Source organism: Branchiostoma lanceolatum, chromosome 16, assembly GCF_035083965.1.
Source record: "Branchiostoma lanceolatum isolate klBraLanc5 chromosome 16, klBraLanc5.hap2, whole genome shotgun sequence".
Lineage (NCBI taxonomy): Eukaryota > Metazoa > Chordata > Leptocardii > Amphioxiformes > Branchiostomatidae > Branchiostoma > Branchiostoma lanceolatum.
In genome coordinates this window covers 3,775,220-3,784,403 of record NC_089737.1, presented here as the reverse complement: position 1 = coordinate 3,784,403, position 9,184 = coordinate 3,775,220, and the positions used below count along the sequence as shown (strand labels likewise).

General features: G+C 40.4%; 1 long non-coding RNA gene across 1 annotated transcript; it reads right to left on the bottom strand.

Moving 5' to 3' along the window:
- Nucleotides 1-7,074: 7,074 nt before the first annotated feature.
- On the bottom strand, nucleotides 7,075-8,981 carry LOC136422007 (uncharacterized). The gene is made up of 3 exons (XR_010753562.1): nucleotides 8,507-8,981; nucleotides 7,869-7,948; nucleotides 7,075-7,695 (listed from the first exon to the last, which is right to left on the bottom strand). It is a non-coding gene; the product is annotated as an uncharacterized lncRNA (long non-coding RNA).
- Between the last annotated feature and the right edge of the window lie 203 nt (nucleotides 8,982-9,184).

The following is a 9,184-nucleotide window of genomic DNA, read 5'->3' as shown; positions in this document are numbered from 1 at the left end:
CAGGCTAATCAATTTGTAGCTTGGCTTTTAGTTATTTCTAAGTACATACACAAACACATCTGGTAACTGACAGTATTTTCATTGGTGCTTGTTTCTCATATGCTTGGTAAGGTTGCCCTTTTCACGTGCTTTGTAGTCGCACTCTTGGCAACTGTAGGGTCTCTCACCGGAGTGCAGTCTCCTGTGTCTTGTTAAAGCGCGCTTGTGAACTGTTCTGTAGTCACAGTCCTCACATTCGTAGGGTTTCACACCAGCATGTATTTTCATATGTTGGACTAGCCCACTTTGATGTGACGTCTTGAAGTCACATTGATTACACTTAAACGGTTTTTCACCAGTGTGTGTTCTCATGTGTTGGGCAAGCTTTTGATTATCATATGCCCTGTAACCACATTCGCCACACACAAAAGGTTTTTCTCCTTTGTGACGTCGCCTATGCCTAGAGAAACTGCTTGCGCTCAACGTTTTGAATCCGCACACGTCACACAAGTAACGTTTGCAATAGATCCGTGAGTCATAGTCAGGAAGAAGGGACATCACGTTCTCACAAGCTTGGTCAGGAGTCGGTTGAAAAGGGGCCAAAAGTGTTTCCCCGCATTTCTTATTGTTACTTCGTTCATGTCCGCTGTTGATTAAACCAGTCGCAATACCGTTACTGTAACGCTCAGTATGTTCCGTGTGGGACAGTATAGAAATTTGTTCGATTTGATCATTATTGGACACATGGCATTCCCACCTACGTACATCACTGTGGTCTGGGGTCGGTTCACAAGATTTTAAAGGTGTTTCCTCAAAGGTTTTGTGTCCCCCGACAGGCTTCTCTGTGCAAGAATCACTCATTGGCTTAATTGTATCTAGAACCTGCATATAAAAAGCAGGGATGTCAATGTTGACTTCATCATGACAAGCTCCTTCATCCACAGTTGCCGAACCAAAGTCTTCTTCTTTAATGCGTGAGGTATTCATTTGTATCAGGGGGTTATCGGTTGAAGAAAGTGTCGCCGAAGCTTGACTTAGGGTGTAGCAAAGTTTCTCTTCTTGTAAAATTTTCTGCTGTATCTGGTCTGCATTAAGCTCAAGTTTCTTTGTATGAATGGGCACTTCACTGCTTGTATCGTTGTTTTCCTTCTTTATGATTAAGTCCAATCCAGAATTTTGAAGTAAGGCGCCAGGACTTGAAGTCTTTATAGACATTGTTTCAGCGTTCAAGGTTGGAACGTTCTCTTGAATGGTTACTGTCTTCTGTTCTTGTTCAGGTATGTTCATTTCGTCTGGAGAACTGACTTCTGTCTCTCTCTCCAACTGACGGTATTCCTCCAACATCACGTCCCTAAGGATACTGACCAACCTGTTCTTGATGCTGTTCTCTTTGTCCAGGTTTTGAATCCTCCTGCTGAGTTCAAATATCAGCTCCTCCATGTTCAGTCTGGGGAGGACTGCTATGGTCACCACGCGCGAGAGGCCACAGATTAACTCCTGCTGTCTGGACATGCTGAAGGGCATTCATGATGAAAGAAATACGTGTTATAAATCATAACCATGCAGACCAATGCTCACGGTTTTTAGAGTATAGTATACGGTATACCTACAGTATCCCCTCGTATAACTTGTAAAAGCCTCACGTATAATTATATGGCCCTCTTTTATCACGCATACCCCTCGAATGCGAAGTTAATCTTGATTTAAACTAAAACTAAGTCTTGAGTTTTGTTCGTATTTTGTTGTAGGATGCTCCCCCTCCCACATTAGCATTAACCTGCTGTATTGAGCCATTTACGAAGAAATACCACACGTTGAAATCTATTCTGGGTTGATAAGGTCCACCCTACCTGGTTTATAGCCACACCGTAAGAGGGAAGGTGGGTTAAAGTATTTCTTCCCTTTGAAGTGGGAGCCAAGACGTGTCTGAGTTCAAACAAATATGGCTGACACGGTGTCAAGCGAAATACGTGACTTGCCAAATACAATTGTGAGGGCATGAACTCGGCAATTATTTGGCTTGGTAGAAGCGCCAAATTGGTGCACAGAGCCAAATACATGAGTCACGCGGTCCGCATGGGGGTTTCGAATCTCTCTCTCCCTCTCTCTCTCCCATAGCTATTTCGCATATGGTGAATGCATTTTGCTCGGCTAGTACACTGAATTGAAAGATAACTTCAAAACATTATAATCTAATGAAATAAAAGCTAAGATTGTCCAAACCATGGACGGACTACTCCACAGAAAACATAGGACTGGTCGTCAATTTTAGCGCCGACACCGTATTGAATAATAATGATACTTAGACTTTAAGCTGCAGGTTACCTTTGACCTTTAGTCTTATAACATAGCACCTAATTCGGTCTGATATACAGAGCTACATGTCACCTCTGACCTTTAGCCTCGAAACATAGCACCTAATTCGGTCTCGAAACATATATAGCACCTATATTGGTCTGATATACAGTGCATCTTTAAGTAGCCCAGTTTTATCTCAGATATGAACGTAATTATATTCAAAATTCATTAGAGGGAAATGTACTATACTTATTATGGTCACACATTTGTTGTGTTCTATTTTCTTAAATATATATTTTGAACAGGGTCGAGGAATGGAGGATCGAAAGTTCGATCATTTACGTAATAACTTTACTTAGTAGAATGATTCTTCGAAAAAGTAACTTACACTTTAATACTACACGTCAGCATATGGAGGATACTTATTAGACTTTCTCTGAAAACACACACGTCCAGTGCATTGAGCATAATATTACAAGAATTATGTGTAGACTATTCTCAACATCTTTTATTACTAAATTGTGTGACTCAACATGATGAGGCTGGGGCAAAGATCACGTGCCTACATTGTTCGTGACTATTTCTAAGTTCATTTAGCATTAAGACCATTCTGTTCTTACAGTTAACCTGATAGAGGTTATTCAGGTGTTTATATTACACAAAACTAAAAAAAAGATACACTCAACTAGTTTTTACAAATCTTAATCGATTTTCACACAATGAACTTAATCGTTCCAAAAAGCTTCTTGCTGACGGTAACAGAAATACACACTCAGTCCATGTCAGCAAGCTAGTTTTCTCAATTTAACGTTACAATACACATTTTTCTCGTGCAGTTTAAAAGTATACACAAACCTGTGGAGAGCGGAATGTATACTAAATTACTAACTGAGTGCCTTCATTATTTTTTTTCTCATAGCAATCTCAATGTACCTACAAGTATAATTGCAGTTGTTAAGGTTTTCTTGTTTTTACACAAGAAAATGTACCAGCGGACCTAGATAGTGTAGGTTTTAACAGTGTGCACGTAAAGTGTCTATCGATTTTTAGACATCATGAAATCAGGAGGCATAATTATAAAGATCATGGACCTTAAGTTTACATTACAACCCTTTTGATAAAAACATATGCAACTAGAGTTCTGCGATCCCATACCTTCGCCGAATGTTGTTAACTTGTATGAAAGATGTGTTTGAAAGGTGTGTTATGGATTGCATAATTAATGTAAGGTGATGTTCACTTTCATTTAACTTCCGAATGCAAGCATCAAATTACCGTCATCTACAACTTTGAAATCATAGCATTTTCTTATCAATTAAGCAAAGTATGTCCATATTTACATAATCGATATATATATATAAATCGGTTTTCCTCTCTATGTGCACAGTTCTCATTTCATATGTCTTGAAGCGCCATTGTGAAAAGCACTGCCCACATGTTGCCTGTCACTCTGTCCATATGGTGTATGGGTGTCCTCGTACGTAGGTCGTCGTCCAAAAAATAGCACATTGAAAAGGAATTTCAACTTTTCTTTATTAATCATGTAAAGAAGGACCTGATTTGTATAGAGTGCATCTCATTATGTTAATCATCACTAATCGTTTCTACCTGCCCAAAACAATTAAGATCCACCAAACCCTGCTTGAGGTATCCTCCTCCAAAATTCAGATAAAAATGCCCCCTGTAGTACCGTAGGAACCCCCCAAGAAGACCCATCTTCGAACTTGACCTTCGTTTTCCCGACCCCAACAACCTACTAAATTTCATCACGATCCATTTAATTTCTCTCGAGTTATGCCACCAACAAACAAACCGACAAACACAAAAGGTCCCCTGCAGCACCAAAGGGACCCCTCAGAAGACCCATCTTCAAAATTGACCTTTGTCTCCCAATCAGAAACTTACCTACCAAAAATCACCATTATCCGTCTATGGCATCAAGAGTTACATCGACAACACCATCACTCCACAAATCCCGACCAGAAATATACCCTTCTGCCTACGGCGAAGGCAACAAATCCCGACCAAAAATACCTTCTGCCTACGGCGAAGGCAATCAGCTTACAGTACATGCTTAATTGCTGCCCAAATGACACAAAGAAGGTGATGGAAGTACTTTTTCATATAACTATATTAATTAAAAGAGCCAAATATTTAGAGAGTATTTTGGAGACTGGCAACACTTTTTACATAAAATAAACCAAACCACCCAAAATTTTCTACGCATGGACCACTGTCTAATGATTTTGACGACAGTGATGATTACATGAGAATCATTGCTGTTGTACATGTATGTCAAATCACAATTTCAGCTGTTAGGGGCATCCCATGGAAGGGTGTATGGTGTCTTGGCTAATGTCAGTTGCAGCACATTGTGAGCTGCCTGGTGGGTGACTCCTCTCCTCCTTAGGTCATCAGGCTTTACCCTCAAGGCTAATCCCTGTACTAGATTGTCTCCGCAGAGACCAGCTCTGGTCCTTTATCCACCAGTGCTTGAGCTGCCTCCATACTGATGTCCTTGGCCTTGTAGAGGCCATACAGAATTGCCTGCAACATATATATATAACAGGCCATGTATTGACCCCACAGGGAAAAATCTTCAGACATCCTCAACCACTCCAATCCAACATTGTCAAATGTTCACCTTATTTGGACATGCAACCTGTTTGAGTCCTTACGCCAGACTCATGTCCGTCACGTACCTGTTGACTGTATAATACTAGCAGTACTCTTTGCTTTATTTATACGGATGAACTTTTCTAGTGTCTACCAGACTAACTATGTTGGTTTTAGGAAGAATAATTTCCCAGAAGAGTTTGGCCACCATAGGGTTTGGTCATCCACGCGGTCTTCGGAGGGGGGGGGGGGGTGTTAATGATAATCTTCCAGCAGATAATCTTCTTATGTTAATGTTAATCTTCCCACGGAGTAACTTTCCTGGCCAACTATTCCCTTTTTGTTGCCGAATTCTACCATCCGTACCCATAGGAAGGCCTGGTGGAGGCTAGGAAGTTCCGACGTTGCGTGCCGATTACACAACAGTACTAGTATCCTTGAATGTACGTAACTTGTCGATGAGGGCACAAAAGTGAACAAAGAAAACGTGTAAACTTTGAATTGTTGTACTACGGACTTTTGATATTTCATCAATTTATGATTCTGCATCTAAGTTCAACGCAAGAAGTAAAGATTTGAAATATTATTCCGTAACGCATTTCTTATCGTAAAAGACTATTTGTAAGTTATAACATAAAATTTCACCACATACAGTTATGAAACAGGAAAACGCACCATAACGTTCTGGAACGTGTAAGTAAAAGAACTGAGGTCTTCCGCATTTACCTGAAACGGCGCTTACTGAATGATTAAACATGCTGTGTGTTTTCTAAAAAGCCATCGATAACACGAGGTTAATGAGGAAAACATATATGTAGAATGTACCGGTAAAACACTTTTTGTCAGTTAATAACAGTACATTTTTGGTTTGTTTTGTCTCTACGGCATGATCGATTACCTGTAAAACTTGGCGTAAAATTAAATTTTCAAATGCGGAAATCTTATTGAAAGATCAGATTTGTCTTTTAGTTGCCTTTACTGAATCTTAATATCTGCTGATGCATTTGACATTTATTGAATTTATAAGTATTTCGAAAAGTTATATTGAATATCGATCTGTTTTCGTGATGTGACTGGTACCTACCAGCAAACACAAATGTTTCTAGAAGAGATCCCTGAGTCATGTAAAAGACAGCGCCCGTCTATTTGTAAGAAGGATAATGGACGAAAATCAGATGGTTGCTTAATATTTACATAATCTATCCCTCACGCCTGGCTTAAAACATGGCCGACTAACAAAAGGTCATAGCGCTGTGAACGTTTTGAAACCTACATTGTTCAAACGGCGTGCGGGTGACAATATTTTTTTTTCATTCATAAGTCTTTCATGTCACGTAAAATACACTTTATCAAGGTATGCTTGTCTTCTCGGTTGCCACATGTGATAATTGAGCAGTGACGAAGTAGACCTTGATATAGTACTATAGGTGTGGGTAATTCTGTTGACGACGGTTGCGACCTTTTGACACGAGCTACCTGTTTTTGTTGTGTGCGCGCGTGTGTGTGTGTGCGTGAGTTTGAATGTGTGTGTTGCTGTGTGTGTTGCTGTGTGTGTGTGTGTGTGTGTGTGTGTGTGTGTGTGTGTGTGTGTGTGTGTGTGTCTGTATGTGTGTCTCACTGCACGAAATGGCCTCGTTTCCCGGCGTATACGTACCGGGATTTTTCTGTATTTTTGTCGGATACTGACGGATACTGACGGATACATGCGGATTCGTGTAAGGTATCCGACTATTTCCGCACCGGTATATGGAATATTTCCTGAAGAATCCGAAAGTAAGGGATTTTCGACGAATACGGAGCCGTACACTGTACGGAAATGCCACAGATCCTGACGGATACGAACAGGAATTTTGCTGTATTTTTGGCGGATACTGACGGATACATGCGGATTCGTGTAACGTATCCGACTATTTCCGCACCGGTATATGGAATATGTCCTGAAGAATCCGAAAGTAAGGGATTTTCGACGAATACGGAGCCGTACACTGTACGGAAATGCCACAGATCCTGACGGATGCGTACAGGGATTTTTCTGTATTTTGAAGAAAATGGTGAATACTGACGGATACAGGTGGACCCAACAACGAATCCGTAACGGATCCGACTTTGTGCTTGCATTCCTAATTTAACTATACCCAAAACATCATTTTGAATGACAGGAAGTTTGGGAAAGCCTGTATGTAACATATGTATCATTTCATATCTCAACATAATGTATTTCTAAGTTCAAAAACTATCAAATACAATACAAAACGGAAGTACTATGTGGCTAAATGATCCATTTCATTTGAGACAGGCTGAGGGACATCCACATACTCAAAGCACCACTGCATATGCAGGTTAATGTCGGTAAATTGGGGTTGTGCAAGCACAATGTTCTGAAAAATTATGAAATGTATTACAATTAACACCATCACAACATTGTGGTAATATTTACTACTGTATAGTGCCCTTGGACCAAAATTATCTATATATTCTAAATATTCCACTAAAGTAATAAAAGCCTTATTTGTGGCCAGCTCTTCGTCTAAAAGCCATCAGATACAATTATTTCAAATACAGAGGTTGAAAATAGAAAGTAACATTATACTGTCTGAAGAACTCCCATTATGGCACGCCACATTTTAAACGTAAGTAGCATATGCCGTGGAACTGCATGTGTATAATCGTCCTCTCCCCATTCTCTGACTACATCTGAGTTCACTTCTTCCATGCACTCTTGGTAAGGTACAGGCAAGGCTGATTTCTTCTGTATCTGCACGTTGGACTCAGCTTGGAGTCCATCTTGTGATGAACCAGTTCCTATATGATAAAACCAAATGATGAATAAATATCAATTCACGTATTTAAGGAACATGTCACATGATTTTGACATGTGCTTCGTTTCATCACAGCAGCTACAAAAAAACACGGGACAATGGATATCCATCATGCCTCTCTCAGCTAACATTGAAGTGTACCGATGATGGACTTACCAAAGGAGCCTGAGGTACTCAGCAGCTGAGCATCTGACAGTTGATTGCTTTGTTCCCAGCCAAGGTCCTCACAATATGTGCTGCTTTTGTGAAGGAAGTATCTGCCGATGCTGTACTGGATATATATATATAAATGGAAACAATGACAAATATTAAACATATCACATACTCGCATGTGTAAAAAAAATGAATCTGGGCATCATTGAATTGACTACGCAAAACTTACATCTATAACTTGAATATGATATTGATCAAACATGCACAGCTATAACTGAATGAAATAATCACTGAGGCCCACTACTGCCTCCTTATAAGTTCTAGTTCACTATCCACAAACTGTGGGATCTTTGTGGGACAAATACTTATGACATTTTCTTCCCTTCCATATCTTTAATTATCTTTCCCTCCACTGCTTGCTATTTTGTATCTGAAACGTTAACCAGACACACATGTCTGCTGACCATTGGCAAGAATTAACAAATTAAAATTTTAAATTTCCTAGATCCTAACGCCGTAAAAGGGCACGTCGACTGGAGAATTCCTATGGTCATGCGAATGCGATGATATGTCAAGCCACAATAGGAGGATAACTGACGTCAAAACTAGTTAGAAACGGGAATTTTTCAATTTGTACTTACCAAAGGGCAGTCCCTCTATATGATGAATCAACTCCCTACCAGCGTTTAAAAGGGGGGAGGGGGGCGACGAATATTGCATGCACGAAGAAGACAACGTCGCAATTCCGTGCGTTTAAGTTTACACCGAATTTCCTTCGACTCTCAAGCCACTCAAAAATCACTTGTCGACCATGGTAGACTCTGGCGATGCCATGTTAAGCACAGAAGGTGATGAAACGCCGTTCTTGTCTATGCTGTTAACCGAAAGAAAACCGTTAACGTTTGTCGCGCCCAGAAGTGTCTTGTGGGTAATTTGGATATCCGACACGAATCCGTGTTCCGTACACGTCAGGATCCGAGACAGCTCATGACTTTTAACATATTGGCAAATCTGAACTTCTAACATATTGGCAAATACATAAAAAAAATGAAAGATCCGAGTAGATATTGTATCTGTACCCGAAACGTATCCAGACGTACACGGCATCAGAATTGCTGGATCTGAGGTGTTCCTGGTATTTGTCCGAATTTGCTCGGAAACGTTCCGTTTTTTTCCCCCGAAACATATGAAGGATCCAGACGTATACGGCGCGGGAATTGTCGGATCTGAGGTGCATCGGATCCAATCGGAAACGTTCCGTATCTGCTATGATGCGCAATTCCGGATCTGTTGGATTCGTCAGGATCTGAGATCATGCC